Source organism: Gadus chalcogrammus, chromosome 14 (assembly GCF_026213295.1).
Source record: "Gadus chalcogrammus isolate NIFS_2021 chromosome 14, NIFS_Gcha_1.0, whole genome shotgun sequence".
Taxonomy (NCBI): domain Eukaryota; kingdom Metazoa; phylum Chordata; class Actinopteri; order Gadiformes; family Gadidae; genus Gadus; species Gadus chalcogrammus.
The window spans coordinates 9,164,454-9,183,815 of NC_079425.1; positions in this window are offsets into that span (position 1 = coordinate 9,164,454).

Consider the following 19,362-nt stretch of genomic DNA (forward strand, 5'->3'; position numbering starts at 1 on the left):
TTGGTTGCCGTAGAAGTACAGCAAAAACGTGATGATGAACATGATTGAAATTGTCGACTTTTGAAAATAAAAGTGGTGGAACAGAATCAGAATTGTTTACAAAAGGACACCATCTCACTCATTACAACCTGGTTAACTTGGTTATCCATCTCAGCTAACATATTTTTGCAAACATGTCAAAACCTCACATAGAAACTAGCATATCTTAATAATACACACATATCTTAGCTCACAGCCCGATGAGTGAAGCTGACATGTGAAGCTTTTGATGCCCATATGTAAATTTGATAGACGCTGTTGTTGCCACTGACATAGAGTACGTTTTGTTTTGCTTTGAGTGTCCACCAGGTCTTATAAAGTTCAGGGCACTGCATGTGGGTGGAAGCCTCACACACAAGCTCAGGGTGGATTCACGCACAGATCCCCCTCTGCTGTACCTCTTACGCCTGTCAAAATTGATAAAATATGTCTTTCCGCAGCCTCCTGAAGAGGCTTTCATATGCCATTCATCTGTTTTAACTATTTATTTTGTTATATCAACAAGAAACCCAATATCCTATTCACACATAGGGATCTTTGTAACCGCTTTACTTATTTTTTCATCATGTGTTCGAAATTGCATTCAAAGCGTTTGACACCCATACTGCAACTAATGTTGGGAATGTGGTTTGTGCATTTCATATGCTTTGAACATGGTTTCCTTTTAAAACTATACAGAAACTCTGAGTAACTTGTTTCTAGAAATTATTGCTAATAAAAACACTTAATTCAATTAATAATGGTATTAATAATAATAATTAAAATAAGGCTGTCCCTGTCAAAACATTCTTTTGAATTAATACCACTTATTCCCAAACTTGCACTTAATGCTTCCCATTAGTCATGTCCGAGCGATTACAGACAGCTCCAATGAAAGTCAAGGATCAAATGTGAAACACAGATGTGTGGACAATTTAGCCTGTTTCATTGCCATTAGAGTCGTTCTAGTATTATGGAAAATAGAATAGATAGAATAGACATGCATTCCTAACTCAATTTGAAGTGTCATTTTTTTTAACTAAATGGCTGCCTCACACTCTTCGATAGTTCAGGGTTTGAAACGATGAAGGAATTAACTTTTATTATTTAATCAACAAACTTTTTTCTTTTCATCACCACGATTCAAATGCTGTCATAATACTGAGCAATTTGCTTAGGTTGTCAAATGCATGCTAGATAAGTGTGCTATTCAATACTTTCATTCCAATACAGTCCAACACAGTGAAGCACTTTCTATGCAGGCCTCTTTCAGACCTGCTATCAGGTTCAACAGTTTTGTGGCCGATCTATGTGCGTTGTGAATTCTATGTGAACTTGAGAGTTATTATCCCCGCTATGCAGGATTCTTCTCCACATGTCTTAGGACAGAGATGAGGGCAAGCAGACCTGCAACCCGCCTCCCATTTCCTCATTTGCCTGTAACCTCATCTGAAGCACTGCATCCACGCATGCGGAACTTGGCAAAAGATCAGTGAACTTGAAAATGGTGCCCTTACTTTAATTAGGTGAGACATGTACTGACTGATACTTAAAGTATGTCTTAAATTATGTACCCTGCATTTGACCTTTTCAAGTACACTTTAGTTTTTTTTTTTCTAAATGGTTAAGATTGAGTCCTGCTGAGATGCATAAAATAGTCAAAGTCAGCAGCGTGATTTAGCATTTAAAATGCAGTTGGGGGAAATCATTCAGCATATTCAGCAGCTGGGCTAAAACACGCAGGCCAAACCACGCGGCCCTTCCGGATGCTCTCTTTTTGATGAGGGGAAAGAGGAAGAGGTGAAGGCTTTGAAATGATTACCTGGCCCAGGAGTGAAGCATGATCAGGTATCAGTATTGAGTTAGCTTATCAGCCAACAGTGCCATTATTAGTTTGTTTCTAATAAGATGTCCCATATATGAAGGCATTGACTTTTTCTCTAGCAACTCTCATATCCTATGCCTTCGTTGGATTAGCACACCTTCAGTTATCCGTTTGAAAGGTATTATTAACAATGAATCCAAATAGTTACCCAGAGTTTTTTCTTCCTTAGCTTTCTTAAGACTTTGGCATATTTATTGAGCATTACTGTACAAGCAAGCTGTGCAGTATTGTTTCCAGACGGCACACATTGTTTTCATGGAAGCTGCGGGAGCTCAAGGTATGCAGCCATGAAAGCTGTGACCTCGCTGAAGGCTAAGTGGCATGGAGCAAAGGGGCTTTCTGACACCTACTCACTATTAATAATGAACCCTGGCTGCAAACCTGACAACTGTTTGCTGTACTGCTTGTCCTTAATGTTTGTGTGACGCAACCCTGAGGCACCCAATCAGGCCATATGGGAGGTCCTAACTTATGAGGCAACGGTCAAGCACCCACCCACCCACGCACACACGTCCGAGAAAGGGATTGCAGGATTGAATCCACTGTGACAACTCGGGCGTAAGGACATACAAAGTTAATGGATGTATAGCTTCAGATTACCCTGTTCTATGTTATCTCTAAAGGTGTCATTTTAATTATACTATCATCACAGAGGGTTTTAAGCCTTTTGTACGTTTGCCCTTGTTTTTCATGACCTTCTTTTTCTGTTGGTATGGTTCAATACCGCTCTAAGAAAGAGCATAGCAATTCCTGCAGTACTCTTTCCAGGTTAAGGGCTGGAACTAATTTCTTCTCAATCTTTTTTTTTTTCTTTCTGATTTTTTAAAGGAAATAGCACTAGAGTATCATTGAGAATAGTGATGTGGAAAAATAGGCCCTATGAAGTCCAGAAAGCACAAGTGAAATCACTGACTCTGGGGACCCACTTATGACTAAGATGTGGTGTGTTTTTACTTTGGTGGGAGGGGGGGGGGGGGGGGATGTGAAATAAATAAAGGAAAGGAAAATGGCTTCTCTCTGGGCTGTACCCTTGGTCCCTTGCTCTTTGTTAAAACCATATCTCCGCTGCTCCATTGCCCCCAGCTACATTAAATCCCATTAAATTCACCTTCATTAAAGCAGTCCTCCCTGCGCCTTGCAGCAGCCCTTGTGTAGGGCCTCTCAAGGACAGAGCGGTAATGAGGGTGGACTGGATTTGACCTTGAGGAGTACAGGTTTTCATTTCCAAATCAATAACTTATGCTTCAAAACTGCGGCAAGATCCAGGCTATAAATTTCAAGCATTAATTGTGTGGATTATGTTTCTGCCGTAGTGAGAAGGCATTTAGGTGCAGAGTAGCGTTTGTATTTATCACAGATACTTTTCTTCTTTCTTCCTGTTTTCCTCAAGCATGAGGAATTGACGGTCCAGAAACAGTCCTTGTGCATGTGATGCAAAGCTTGAGACAGCAGTGATGGATTGTATTTCAAAGAGTCATCATGCCGCATGTAAACAATTAAGCCACTGCTTGCGGCACCTTTCTCCATTCCAACCAAGCCACGGACAGCTGCCTGGGAATGGTCCTTCTGGAGATTGCAGTACACTGTCGTCATTCACGCCACAGAGGCAGTAGACCTCTCCAAATAAGTCACCTGCTGTCAGTGTCAGTAGATCTACTTGAATTATACATGAAGAAAAACAACAACATCAATGACAGGCGGACGGCAGGGAAAAAAGAGAATGCCTGAGATATGGCTGAGAAGGAGCTTCAGCTGCCCTATCTCTACCTCTATCTAGTGGTGCTATTTTAACAGGCTCCTTCCATGACATGGTGTCATGTGATCTCATGGAAAATATACATTTGTCCTGGGGTGATAATTTCTGCCCGACATGTTCATAATATAAAATATTGGTCATGGGGTGTGGGGGGGGGGGGGGGGGGGGGGTAGAGGCTGGGGTGATCACTGGAGCCTAATTTTTTAATCAACTTCTCTTTTAAATGAGACTTTATTAAATTACACAGCTAACACACTGGGAGTAGAGCACATGAAAAGGATGGCCCAGTGCAAAAAAACGCTTTGTGGGATAATTAAATAAAATTAATAAAAATCCTCTGCTTTCATAGGTTCAAAAGCAAAGTAGGAAGGAGGGAAACCCAGCGGCCATTTTCATGCTCCGCTCAAGTTTCATTGTGTCTCATTAGGGTCTTGTGAAATCCTCCATGCTGGATTACATAGAAAGGGAATGGACTGCAGGTTGGCAGGACGCTGCTATGTCTCAAATAGGACGTAAGGCTATATTTAATCGTTCTGGGCTGTAGTACGGAATGCACTACAATCCATGGAGGACTTGGCCTAATACTCAAATATATCCAGAGAGGAAGAACTTACAATATAGTGGTCTTGTTAGGAACAGAAATAGCTTATACTACACCATTTGGTTCTTCCTTAAGCATTTAATGCTGCACACAGAACTAGTTGAGGACGTTAACAATGAAGAATTGGTAACACTTGACGATGACATGTAACATTAATTAACCCTTTATTCATTCAATCATTAGCTAATGCACTAATAAGCATTAAACAACAGCTAATTAACAGTTTCCTAAAGGTGTAGTACTAATTTACTAATAGTTATCTCTCAAGTTAATATAATCAAATGATAAAAAGATGGAATCAAGACAACTCCCCATCTCATACTCCCTGTTTCTTTGTGCCAAAAAAGTAGCGTTAACTAGGTGGTAACCTTACTATTGTGGGATTGTGTGGCCAAAAAGTGGTGGCGCCGATGGTAAAATAAATGGAAGTTGTGGCAGTGCAAAAATTAACTATTCTTTTTACAAAACAAATATATCCAAAAACATTGTCATAATTGAATTAGAGTAGGTCAGAAGGAAAGAATTATTAAATATCATATATTAGTCATCGGTTGTTCGATTAGCGTTGGCTTGTCCCCTTGCTTGGCTTTGAGTTTAAGACGCCGCTTGAATAGGTTTTCTTCTGCGTTTTGGCATTCAATGTCCTCCAAAGACATTTACAAAGAACATGGCAGGCATCCTTTCTAATATCACTCTACGCTGCCAGGGTCATTAATATGTTCACAAAACACTTTTCTTTTAGTTTGAGTGTTTGCTGTTAGATGGCTTATGGTTCAACTGCTTGGTGAGATTGGTGAGATACTTTATTCGGTTTCCTGCGGCTTGTTGTATCTCATTAGGACTGCTAAGTGGCACCCATTTCAATACCAAAGTCATTATACTCTGTTCATACACTGCAAAGAATGTACTGATATACTGTAGTCATTTTCACAGTAAATGCAAGTTACAAGTTACTTACTGTGAATAATTGTACTGTAGATATATTGTATTCCTATTAACAATATGATTATTCTTACTGTAAATACAAATCATTGTTGAATTGTACCACCATATCATTTAATATAATAGTGGGAATCCTACTGGGATGTGGTTATGTCTGACAGTTTTACTGTAAAATCTAATATTTTACCAAAAAGTATTGCTTTATAGTATTCCTATCATAGCATCTATCTATATCAAGATAAAACATATAGATATAGACAAAACATATGTAGCAAGAGGAGGAAACACGGCTAATGGATGCTCGACGGACCAGAAGGCCGGGGGAATCGGCAGAGCCTCTTGTCCAGCCGGCTGGGGCAGAGGAACGAAACAGAGAGACGAGGGTCTTTGGTGGAGGCGTGGGTCAGGCTAGCATTGCCGACCCATACCGAGTGAGGGTGTTGCACCAAATCGGACATCAATGCAGAGCAGACGCGGTATATCTGTAGCAATCTGTATATGTATGCAAACTTATTTGTTAAATTATTGAACAGTCAGGCATCATGCACCTTTCCATTGTCTGATATGCAAAATGTTAATGCTCACACAATGCTGGCATCATAGTTTTTGCATGATATGTCCATTGCAGTACAAGTACAGAATAAATCTCTTTTTGTCTTTTGGATTTGAAGTGTTTCGGGTGTTCGATTCACACATCCGTAACTACCGATCAACACAAGACCACTGAGTTTTCTTCTTCGGTGGTGGAGTGGGGTGACTCAACTCGGATCTTGCTGGTGTCGTGCCAAGGTACTTACCCAATGATAGAAAGTGTACCCCTGGCTGAATAAAAACATTTATTTTTATAGATGAGCCATGTGCTTTTTTGCAAAAACTTGGTGATAAAACTACAAGACTACAACGATGAATTCAACAAACCACACGTTGCTATTTTTCGATTACATGGGTGAAATCGATGTAGCTCCACCTTCACTGAATACACGCTCTCACAGACGGGCACACTTCCTATTTGAGTAGGTTCAAAATAGCAACATGAGGATTGTTTAATTCGTCGTTTTAGAAGGTAAAACATGGCTCATCTATCAAAATTAATGGTTTTATCCTGCCAGGGGCACCCTTCCTATCAAAGGGTAGGTGGCATGACCGCTGAAAGCCTCAAGTTGAGTTGCTCCACTCCACCACTGAAAAAGGAACCTTAGTAGACACGCATCAAAGGGTATTTACAATGTGTGAATTGCACACCTAAGAAACCTTGAAATTTGTCTAAAAATAAAATAAAGAGATTGTCTCAAAACTAGGTAGATGTCTATGCCTGTCACTTGAGCCATAAATGCAGATTAAACAGTTCACAAGCCAATATTTTAGTTGCTTTATAAACATGATGCATTTCTCCAAATGGAGACAAAAGTAAACTCTTAGTACTGGATAAAAAATGGAAGCATTTGGAGACCACATTGCTGCCACATTAGCTGTTCTTATTGAGTGCCATGCCCAATCAAAATGTCACTTCATCTATTGCTAATCTTTTCCTGATACAATAATAATTTGTCTCTGATTTAAGTATTTTATTTTTTACTATGACAATCTTTATATATGGAAAGTGCATTAACTAAAGAAATATATATAAATAAATAAGTGGGCCTACCTATATCTATCTATATTAGTATTGTAGTAAATATCACTCTTCAATACCCAGGTTTTCATTTCTGAATATAAACCAAAAATCCTTGCAAGATGTTCAAAATATGTCCAAATGTTAAATACCATGACATTCAGTAGAAAATAGAAAAAATAACATAAATAAAAACAACACTGTTCACATCATCTCAGCTCCTAAACCTGTCCTTTCAGTAACATGATGCTGAATGTCTGTCAGAAATCCATGACAAGACTTCAAAGCAGTCACACAGTAACTGATGTTGCAGCAACTAGCATTATGTTTACACCCACCACACAGACCAGAGTGTACTTTGGTTTGTTCAGTCAGTCTAAACCTCCCAGCTAGGCTCTGAAGTTTCAAACACCTTCCCCGGTATGATGTGCGATTGCAGACACTTTCATGTATCTCAGTCTATCAAAGTTTGCAATGCTCTCATTTTTTTTTACCCCCGTTGGCACTGTCCCCTAATTAGATTATACTCAAGGAATATGCAGAGTTCAGAACACCAATTTGGGTCCCAGACAGTATAAAATGTGCTGTTACACTACTGGTATTAAGGGGATGCAGACACGGTCTTTCAGGCAGAGAGAAGCTAGTATCTCTTTCGGTGCCTTGTTTTTCTCTCTCTCTCCCTCTCTTCTCAGGCCCCAAAATGTAGATAAAGCACATTTTTTGGTTACACATGACCTAGAAAAAGCAGGGTGCAGAAGGGATGTGAGATTGTGGCTTGAAGGAAGATGTCACCACTTATAGTGTGTTTGCCATCAATGAGGGTTCATTGTGTATGCAGCACTTAGGAGGTGACAATTTGGACTGATCTATCTCTCATTAAGGAATATGTCCTGCCTTGACAAGGCAGGACCAATACTTCTTATTTTGTAGATGATATTGAAGGGAGGGCTGAAGGTTTGGTATTTAAATTACCAATAGGTGTTTTCCAAAAGAGGGATGGATGGAAAAAAAAAATCCATCCTAAAATATTATCGTTCCAGTGAACCATGGTGCTCCCTTAGTAATCACTGTTTTCGTTCAGTCTGTTGCAATTCTATCATTTACTTTGAAACGAGGAGTCTGTATTTGAAGAGACGGGCCAACAAAAGCATTCAAGGGAACAGCTGTGGGTAATTAGAGTGGCCTAGGAATGGCCAGGGATACAAAGTAAACATGGAACTGTGGAAAGCATCCACAGTCAACAACATTAACAAATGTTGGAGAGGGAAGCTACTGAATTTGTGAAGAATGTGCACTGGGAATGGAAAGCATGGAAGCATGAAGGCAGCACATGGTGAAAATTAAACCCATTCAGCCTGTGGCTAAGAGGACTGTTTCTTTTTTTCTTATGATGCTGGACTCTGGGGAGGCAGAATGTCAGAGGACAACTGTAACAGGTAAATGCTTCACATCAAACCAAATAGAACAAACGTTCTAAAAAGGATTTTGACATCTAGTGCAACATCTTTGTCAGATATGGTTGTTTGCAACAGTACACCGCGTTTGATATCTGATTAGTAGTTGTTGTTGAAAGCTCTGGAAAACAGTACACAAACGACAATTGAATAGACATACTTGTTCAACTAGCTTGAGGAAACCTAAGTCTAGTAGCCTGGTGACCTAGAGAGCTCAACCATTTTCATGCATACCCCTGAAAGATGTGAGCCACTGAGTGGCAAGTGGTTCTACTTTAAATCGCTGACAGGTCTCAGAATTGGAGAAGATTGGCAGGCAAAAGTTGTTCTCTTGTGATTGTATGTGTGCCCTCAGTTGGTCCGTAGTAACTTTTTAGTCCTTCACCATTCCAGCAGCTGGTATAGTTTCTGCCTCGTGAGGTTTTTTGGATCTCGTAGTGCTTTTAACAGATTTTGCCTGGAGAAACGTGTTGTAAAGGAGATGGATTCAGTATCTAGCAGAGCAGGTTGTCCATAATTATACCATTTCAAAAGGGAGGCTATTATTTTTCTCATGTGACCGATGTAAGTCAGAACGATAAGTTAATCAGAGAAAATAACTATGAATCAAAGGATGGAAGGGATGGAATTTAATTTCCCGCTTTATTTATTTTTATCAAACAGTCACAAAATATAAATAACACAGTTGATTGCTTTTTCTATTTTTTTTTTACAATTACATACATAAAAATTAAACTAAAGTGTACGGCTTTGTGATGTATGCAAATAATTAGGACAATACAGAATCTACACAGGAACACGTTTCTTTGTGTGTGCAATGGCACCATGACTACTATTTAGCCTATTCTCCTTAAACAGACCCAATTTATTTCTGATTGCTGTCTTTTTAATTCTCTAGGCTACTTTTAAGATGTTATAACATTATTTATCATTTGGAAAATCTGCATGTTTCTGGGTGGCAATGAATATGACATGAACCTGGGGATGGTTAGAATCTGCTAGACACTGTAACCTTAACTTTCAAAGCCAGGCTAAACTTCAGAGAGAACATTCATTTGCTTTTTGTTTAAGCTTTTGTCTTGGAAGAAACAAAATACTGCCTTTCTTTTACAGAAATCTCATCCAGAACAAAAAAAAACGCACAACTCTCCATATGGAACCATTTATTTCACTCCTAATATTTCAAAAATATACCAAATGCACAATGGTTGTCAATTCTTTCACTATGTTTGAGTTTTTCAAGTTTTTCTTTTATGATGTGCTTGAAACACCATCAGGAAAAAAATCTATCTGAAAAGCTGAGGGTAAATAGAAAAGGAATGTTGGAACACACGCTTTGATGTTGAATCATTAATATTATGATGTCGTCAAAATAATATTTTTGACGACATCATAATATATATATATATATATATATATTGGATATCAGCTTTGACTTATTGAATTTGTAAATGTGGTATATCACCAAGATGAGCACACTCTGAACGCCATTGGGAATGTAGCGATTTCTGTCATTGAATACATCATCCATGGGTTGCATATAAAAGTCAGTCCCGATTTCTCCCAGATATCATGTCCTGATTTCAGCCCTATTCCAGGCCTGCTACGCAGTTGCCCCACGCAAGGCTGATGGATGAGTGCTACTATGAGCTCATGGCTGCAGATGTCCCATTAGAGCCTCAGGTGAATGTTGCCAGCTGCTCCTAAAGCGCGCTCTCTCTCGCTCTCTCGCTCTCTGACTCTGGCTCTCTGACTCTCATCCAGAAGCAAGTCTTACAATAATGCACACGATCAATACATTTTTTGTTTATATGATGTTTGTAAAACAGCTTGGCTCTGTCAGGAGGACTTTAGTGGGATAAAGTTTATCAGGAACAAACTACTTGGCCTATGCATGTGGTCTGCATGCTTTAAATACCCGTTAAACTGATATTTGTTATCACGTTACTGGTCATTGGTTCTGTATGTATATATGCAGATGCAATTTGATATGTCAGGTTCAACTCTACGGGTGAGGATTACACGACAGGTGGAGATTATAACACTCGAGCTGAATAGTTGAGTTGCATGGTGGCATCTCCTTTATAAAGGATTGATGTATCATCTGGCCAGGAAGATGTTGGACAAAGTATGCACCCTCCTGAAGGTGAGCGTGAATCATTAGTTTGAGTTTTTGAAGTGCTTTTGCCTTTTGATGTACCCATGCTCTCTTTACGCATCTTGGCCCGCCCCAAGGATATTTGATATCGCTCCTGAACATTTCCAGTTAGGAATAATTTGAGCTGAGCATCTGTCAAAGGAACAGCCATTTAAATACATTGGTCATGGTTAAAAAGGCATAAAATTAGGGCAGATTAGTTCGAAGCACCGTCGTCTCTGGACTCTATTTTCTGCTCTTGTCTGACATTTTTCAACCTGGGGCACAAGACCAGATTAAAAGGAACAGACTTCCGTGTCCAGTTCATTAAGAATCACAACACCAGGTGGGTTTCCACCTTCCCCGTTTGCCCTTTTCCTGACCATCCCTGCCTGCTTCGGCCACTGTGGAATATCGTGTGTGTGTGTGTGTGTGTGTGTGTGTGTGTGTGTGTGTGTGTGTGTGTGTGTGTGTGTGTGTGTGTGTGTGTGTGTGTGTGTGTGTGTGTGTGTGTGTGTGTGTGTGTGTGTGTGTGTGTGTGGATTGCATTAGCATCTCACTTCCTTGATATTTTATTTATAAATGTTGAGGAACGTCGGGACTAGACTAGATTTCTTTGTTTCTCTGATGCCGGCAATAACAGGGGACCGCTGCTGGTCCCCTGTGTCCCCACTTCAAACGATTCGCTCAGCGGTTCCATGCGGGGCTATTCCATCGGACCTTTATCACGGTGTACAATCTGAGAGGATGTTCCGTTGCCAGTAAAAACCTTGAAAGAGCATGCATTACATCCTTTGAAAGGGTTAGCTGCTTGTGCTCTGTGCATCTGACTCGGACAGTTTCAAAAAAACCTTTTCAGCGCCTTCTTCCATCCGTCCATGCAACACCCGCAACAACTGGTCTGCTTAACAGGACACGGTATGGATAAATTCAAAACCAAGATGGCCCTTTGTTAATTAGTACTGAGAATTTCTTAGATACATTGAAGTTATTTTTTCATCACAATAGAAAAATATACATGCATATATAAAACCTGAAATATGGTACATTGGATATAGAGTAATTTGGACACTTGTGTCCCTTATGTAAGAATGGTTAATAATGCATTGTTTCCATAATGTTGCATATACTGTCAATAATCTCTACCTCAACTGGTTTGTCCCTTTCTATCTCCACCTGTGTTCAAGCTTCAGGATGGACATAAACAACACATTAGTTCCAGGTCGCCTTGGACCGTTATGAGGCAGACGACTTGCGAGGGATAGTGAGAAGGTAATGCCTTGAGGAGCAGCTGGTCAATATTAGCCAGCAGGGTCATATTAAAGCCTGTGTTTGTTTAACTTGCTCCCTCTTGCTCATCTCCCTACCACACATGTGCGGTGCATTACACCGTCCATATTTTAAAATGTATTAGAAATCAGAACAATTCCATACACTATGCATAAAGAGGCTGATTGATCACAACATAAAAAATACCACTGTTGTGTTGAGCCCCGCAGTATACTCTATCCTATGTATACAGTTTTCTGTGCTTTTGTTAAGACATAATAACAATGCAACTTAAGCATAGGAGAACCTTATTTTCTGCACCTTCTGATGTGCTCATGGCCAGATATGTACATGCTTTTCAAATTAGAGGGGGCCATTGCCAACGTTAAGGTTTGATTGGGTGTTAAGTAAGCAAAAATGAGGAGCAGTTAATCTGTGTGACTCTCCTTTACCTTCCTCTGCCTGGGCTGCCGTCGAGGGGAAGACAGAGTTGGAGGTGGACACACTTGTACGTGTGGAATGGCTTGTCAGGGTTCATTAGCCCTAGCACTCTCTATCTCAGGAGCAACTTGGCCAGTGGTTAAAGGCCAATTTCCATTACATGAATTCATTTTTTATTAACTACCCGTACCATTTCCACCTTACTTTTCCCTTTCCTTTTTCTTTGTCGATCGCTCTCCCTCTCTGACTGTCTCCCACTTCCAAGGGATTCCTGTGGGGACGGAGCTCTGGAAGCCTTGCTTATTCTCGCCACTGTCTTCCGTTTAATTGCTCGACGCTCTGCCGCTGTGTCTGCACCCCTTCTCCAGCCCCACGCCTCAGGGCCAGCTTCCACTCACCCTGATGTGAGTAACCTTCTCTAGGTCTCTGTGGTGTCTTTGCCAAGGACACCACGGCTTTTACACCAATTTAACATCTTAATGCTTACGCTTTAGTCCCAGCAGATCCCAGGTCTGACATAAAGGAGACACTCGCTTGTAACCTATAAGTGGAAGGAGGAGAAAAAGTTACATGTTTAGATTAGCTTTCTCATTATACATATGTTTTTGGAGGTCTCTTGTAGCATGGCTTTTCCAGTGAAGTAAATGTCAATTCTCTGATAACGTGGTGTGTGTGTGTGTATGGGTAAGTGTGTGTGGCAAATGGCTGGCTCTGATATCCATTTCACCCATGACCCCAGCAATCCACCACTGATTAGATCTGTGGGGAGTGTTTGTCCATGAGTAACACAGGCTTTTCCAGCAGCACTCACTGTAGAATAGGAGTAAGTAGCTGCTCAAACGCTTCTCTCTGATTGCCACATGGGATTGCGTGGAATAGAGAAGGAGGTGAAAGACCAGGAATCTGCCACGGAATTTAATTAGAAAGACAAGATGCTTTTGTCCTCCACTAAGTTGCTGCAGGCATTCTTTAATTGCCCAATTCTCTCAATCTAATAGCTGCCCCTCTCTGTTAAGTTCATTAGAATTAATTTTGAAAGGTTGTTAGAATGTTGAGCCGAGGGATGTCAATACATTTTGCGTTACTGTACTCCATTAAATCTCATTAGCTAAGAGCCAAGCCTTACCCCAGCTTTTCTGTGCCTCTTTGAATACCATTAGCCAGATTTGTAGCATATTTTAAATAGAAGTCTTTAAAAATGCTATATATTAAAATTGGTTTTGATATTTAGTGCATAAGATGACATGTATATAAAAAGTGGTTGCTTTTAAACAAACACCTCCATCAAAAGTAACAAAGTATGCAAGGACGTACAAGTTAGGATGTACAATTAGCCCGTTACCTACTGTTGCCACTACATGCTTTTAATAAAAATAAACACAGATAAGTTCAAGGTACCTTGTAGGTCATGCAGAAAGTGGCAGACTAGGGAACAGTTATAAAATATATGCTCATTCTGAGTGTGAAGTTGCCTGTTCAGAAAAACTCAAACTTAAATTGTTAATTTAATGATCATTTGTAATGATTAACAATTTGATAAAGTTATCTGAGTAGGTCCAGCTATGAAACTTGAATTTGGAAGCATTTTGGTTTTCCTTAGATGGTCTTCAATCCTAGAGGTGAGGACGTTGGTTTAGCCTCAACACAGCCACGTTAATTTGATCAAATTTAAAATATTACTTTATTAGTATATCTTAACAGGATCAATCACCAGTTCCTGCTGATGAGGTGAACATGACAACCACCTATCCAATATACAGACCTAAATCAGGCAACTGGTATTTCTGGCACTTGAAAACAAAGCAAGAATAGATCAGTTTGGATAGTTGTTGTAGCCTATTATTCGTATTTGTTGGCAGTTGCTGCCTTGTTTTGCCTCCAGCTCACGCTGTGGACGTAATGATGACGTTGACTGAAAAAATATCTATTGCCAATTCCCAATGTTTTACTGACCTATTCAAGGCCAAAGGGTATTCCCAAGGTGTAAGGGTATTTCTAAATTCCACATAATCTCTCACATTCAGGCACAGACGCACACGCACACGCACACACACACACACACACACACACACACACACACACACACACACACACACACACACACACACACACACACACACACACACACACACACACACACACACACTGTGTAATAAGTATTCCCAGCAACTAGATAAACTAGATAAGTCCTTCACATGGGAAGCACTTTGTTGGTAAGATTACTTCAGCATTTGCCCACCATTCCTCACCTTATTATCACTTCTTTCTCTCCACTGTTGAGTTGCAGCCCAGCGTTTTAATGCTAAACTCTAGTTCATCCCGGGCTTTTCCACGGGATCAAGTATTTTATTATGGTTAATCATAAAGTATCACACATAAGCTCAATGTCTTCAATGGTGGAAACAGGATCATGCGCATGGTGGGTGAAATCAAGGGTGGAAACCTACTTTCTATGCTTGGTTTAGAAGAAGGGGTCCAAAGTTTTACGTTGCCCAATATTTTATGGTTTCATGATCCTTAGAGGCACAAATTGTAAGCTGTTTTTTTTCTCAGCAAGTTTAAGGCCCTATGAATAAAACAGATTGGTTTGCTTACTTATACTGTAACTTTGTTTCTCTGAATATGCCGTCTTAAATATTGTATAGATAATGAACACACGTCAGGAAATGCTCATATTGGTGTCAGACATCAACTGTGCATGACAGCAGTGTTTTTGTTTATTTTACTATACTTGTGTGTATCTGTATTTACTAATGCAAAATCAGTGCATATGAGTTTGATTCCATCAGGCTGTGCAGATCTGTGGTGTCAATAAACAAGAGGGTTGTTTTTGCTTATTGGATTTACTGTAGTTTTATATATTTTGATCTACCGCTGTTTTTCTTCTTTTTTTTCCCGCTCCCCCACTCCCACCGTACTTCCACTCCCAAGCATCCAGCGTAGTTCAGGGACTGCATACCTGCTGTTTTAAAGGTTCATTTCAAACTAACATCTAACATCAGAGGCTGACACCAAAGGCACCCCGCCTTTGATTGATTGTTGAGACCATTGATCTAATTTTGAAACCTTTTGAATTTTCCCCCCACCGCACACCGCCTCTACTCGCATGGCGTCGAAGGAACTTAATTTCCCTTCGCCTCACGCAGAGCCCTCGATCACCCAGGTGGAGAGAACCGGGTGAATAAATAAATAAAGTAAGCGAAGAAACGGGGGGCCTCTCACAGCGGCACAGAGATGTTTATAGACTGGATCAATTAAATTTGTTTTATTTGGAACGGTGGGGCTCCGTAACTCAATAAGAGGTAATGTGGTAGAGATCGGCCCACGCTGTGTGACCATTAGACCAGAGAGTGTTGCTTTGTATTAGCATGCAGTGAATTAGAGCCTGAGCCAATCAGCAGTGAGTTTTAAAGTGAGGAGGAGATGTGGGTGGGCGGTCTCTTGGCCAGCGGTCTGCGGTGGAGATCACAGGTGAAGCCTGGCTGGCCTGGACCTCTCCAGGCTGAAGATGAGCTGCGATTGCCCCCCCCGACCCGAGCAGTGGGGGTTGGGGTGGGGTGGGGGGGGGGGGGGGGCAGAACTAGTTTAGGGAACATATGAAAGAGGCCGAGAAAAAGAAAGGAGGTGAGGGTACACGCTCAGCATAGGATGGAATAGGGTGGGAGTTGGTTTGTAGGATAAAGAGTAGTGGCGATTTATGTAGTAATAATTAGTAGTTAACGACATTAACAACATTCTAATCTCTCAGATGGAGTTGGCTGTTTCAAGGGTGTGAGAACGACAACACTAACACCTTAGAACCCTGAGGTGATGTTATACTTCTACTTTCTCTTAATACAACATTAAATTAGCTAATGTCAAATATTGTATTATAATCGGTCCACAAACTAGGAAAATAAACAATCAACTGCCAGATTTATTTGGGGGTGCACTCGGGGTGGGCAATTTAATTTTTGGGGAGCATGTGCCTCTCTTTAAAGGGAATAAATAAAGTGTGTTTGTGGTTGTGTGTGTGTGTGTGTGTGCGTACTCGCCTTGGCTAGTATCAGTGAACTCACAAGTGTCACTTGCAATGTCTGAGAAGAGCAGGAACACGGACTGCCTTAGGACATTGTAACAGAGTCCCTCGTGCCACCAGCCAGCCCCTCCCCCTTTGACACAATTACCCGCTCATGTCTAATTGGCATCTGAGGCTTCCCTGCTTGATGGACCATGGCCTCATCAGCATGAAGTGGCAGGGCAGCGGCGCCCGCCAAGCTGTGACTTAGCTGGTATCACGCTTTATTGCTCAGGCCCTCCCTCCCTCTCGCTGCTTACATCATTTGCCAATGTAAATTTACTCCTACGCCTAATTAACAATGTCAGTTGCTCGTTTAATCCGAACGGACACAAGAGCTTCCCCCCTGTTTCCCGGGCGCTTCTGTCGATTGCAATAGCTAGTGAGCGGCGCTGGCGTAGCCGGCGGTCGGTGGCCCTTGTTGTCGTCGTGACGCCACGCCTCACTGGATGAATGAAGCCACCCCTCACTCGCTTCGAGCCGTGCCGCGACTTGAGTGGCGGGGAAGGAGGAAACGGATACAAGTAACTTCCCCGATCATGTGCAAAATTAAAAAATCAAGTTCATCCAAGCTGGGTCTGATGGATGAACCTGAACCGTCTAGCGTGGGCAGCGATGCAGGCGATGGTGGCCGACAGGCCTGCGTCTGGAGATGAGCTCTGTGATATTTGAATTGACCGCTCCACAGACAAACAATCATACCCTCAATTTGATTCCCTTCCTCTCCCTTATCCGTGACTGCACAGTGGCTTAATGGGCTATTCTAAAAGGAAACTGCCTCTGGATTCTTGCACACTTGTCATTAACCAAGCGAGCCTATTGTTAATAAATGACAAGCCTGTGGAATATCGATTGGTTAACCTTCAAACTGGTGCCATACAATAGAGACTGCAGAATTATCGGCCGCTATCAAAAGTGGGCAGCGCTGCAGTGTGTGTGTCTGTTTGTGGGTCTTTGTGTGTGTGTGGGAGTGGGTAGGTGTGTGTTTCTGTGTCTTTGTGTACGTGTGTGTTTCTGTGTGTGTGTGTGTGTGTATTTGTGTTTGTGTGTGTGTTGGATTTTCAGATGCATGTCAATAAAATCAACTTGAAAAGTTTTCCTAAGACCAGGAAGGCTTCTAAATACTGATTTCGGCTGCGCTTATCATTGTATGGCTAAGCGGTTGGGGTTAAACATAGCTGGGTTCTAGTGTACAAAGCAAAATCCCCCGCACCCTCCACCTCTACTCCATCCACTCATTCATCCTGCCAGGATATTAGATCAGACTCCTTGCTTGTAATGGTGGCAGGGTCAGTGAGCATCTCTATCACATAACCACCCGTCCCACACACACGCATACACACACACACACACACACACACACACACACAGCCATTTACTTTTTCTGCCGCACTGCAGGGTAATCAGGACAGTGGCTCTTTATGAGACAAAGGGATTTACACTACAAAGCCTGACACACGAACCCTTCTCGTTTGCCTCCAGACTCAAAGCCTAAATGCACAACAAGAGGCGAAAGGGAGTTCAGTTTGAGTGTGTCCAATTTAGTCTAATTGCATGTATTCATTTGCATGCAGCGACGACTCCGATAGTGACAGGCCATTGTATTGCAGTTTTGACTTTGCTGTAGCGAGTGTTGCCTCAAAGTGTCACTGCTTTGAATGTGTCCATTCTCTCTGGATTCTGTTTTGCAAGACAATGTAAAGCAACATTCAGAGTTAATGTAGCTTCTCACCCGATATGAGGTTGGGACAAAACATGAGAAGGGATACCATTTTAATTCAGAGTGGGTGACGCGATCTCAAAAACTTTACTCTTTGTTCATTATTGTAGTACATGGTGGAAATGTTTTCCAGCAATGGTATCCCAGTGATATCTGGGATTTGAACATTTTGATAATGAGGTACTCTAACCTCTAATAATAATACTGAATAGTTAACAAAGCTATATTTTGAGTTGATTGCATCATTTTGAAGTAGGACATTTTCAGACCAAAGAGCCCTGAGCTATTCAAGATTCATAGCAACTCTCCCAGGAAATTCATATTTCATTGGGGCATATTAGAGGGTTGTGCAGAGCCTCTGCTATGAATCTGGACAGTAATAAATATAAATTCCCTCGGGCAAAGAGCTCATAGGTTTTGTTTGTGTTGACCAATGGGACTACAGCTTCAAAAACCTTAAGTAGAAGCACTGCTGGATATTGGAGCAGGTGGGTTCTTGGCTTCAAAGACCTATGGATAAGCCACTAAAAGAAATCTAAAGCCCAGCTCTGAAATGTACTGAACATCTCACTGCTTCTTCTCACCCAAGACAAAGGAAGCTCACAATGTGGTTTCAGCCGGCTCAACAGTACTTTGATGCTACCCATTCCATAACTTTTGTTAGTTTATTAGTCTGTCTTTTTTATATGTATTCCAAATGATAGTCTTTCTTTAAAAGGAATCGTGAAGAAGTTTCCATGGACTTTTGCGTTTATGATGAGGGGTCGATCCATCCAGTTTTTTTTTACCAGAGTTGGTATATTGATGGATGTTCTTAAAGGTTGCTTGTGAAGCTGTTTTTATTGCCAAGTGAGTCCGAAGACAAAAACTTATTTTTTACCTCCATGTTTTACAAACATCTTGAACATGAGCAGCACTTCTCTGAACTTATTATTGAAAAAATTACAGCCTTCTTTTATGGACCAGCTATCCTGCCTAAAGGGCATCGAGCAAATCACTGAATTAATAAATTGCAGATAATTATTTAAAGGATTGTTTTTCAAATAAGCGTAACAATCACTTTCTTCAATATTTGGGCCTTGGACCAGATTTCGCCCTTGAAGAATAAAATAAACTGGTCAACAGGTGTGCAGTGCTGAGGTCAAGTCCGTTGTGGGTGATATCTTTTAACATTTACGCCATTTGAGAAACCTAAAACTGGCAGGAAGTTAGGCTTTCAGACTCACTCAGCCTCTCTCTATATATCGTGACTTTTTTTGTAGGGTTGATGCGTTGTGCATTTCTTCACCTTATTTGAATCAAACCTGCAGTCAGCCAATTTTTATCATCTACAGAGTGAGGATTCTGTGAGGGTCTCTGAAGATACTACATTTACATGTTGAATTCGGAGTAGTGGCAATATTAGAAAGCACAGATGATTTAGGTCATTTTTGACTGAGCTGTTGAATTTGGACCATCTGTGACCCATTA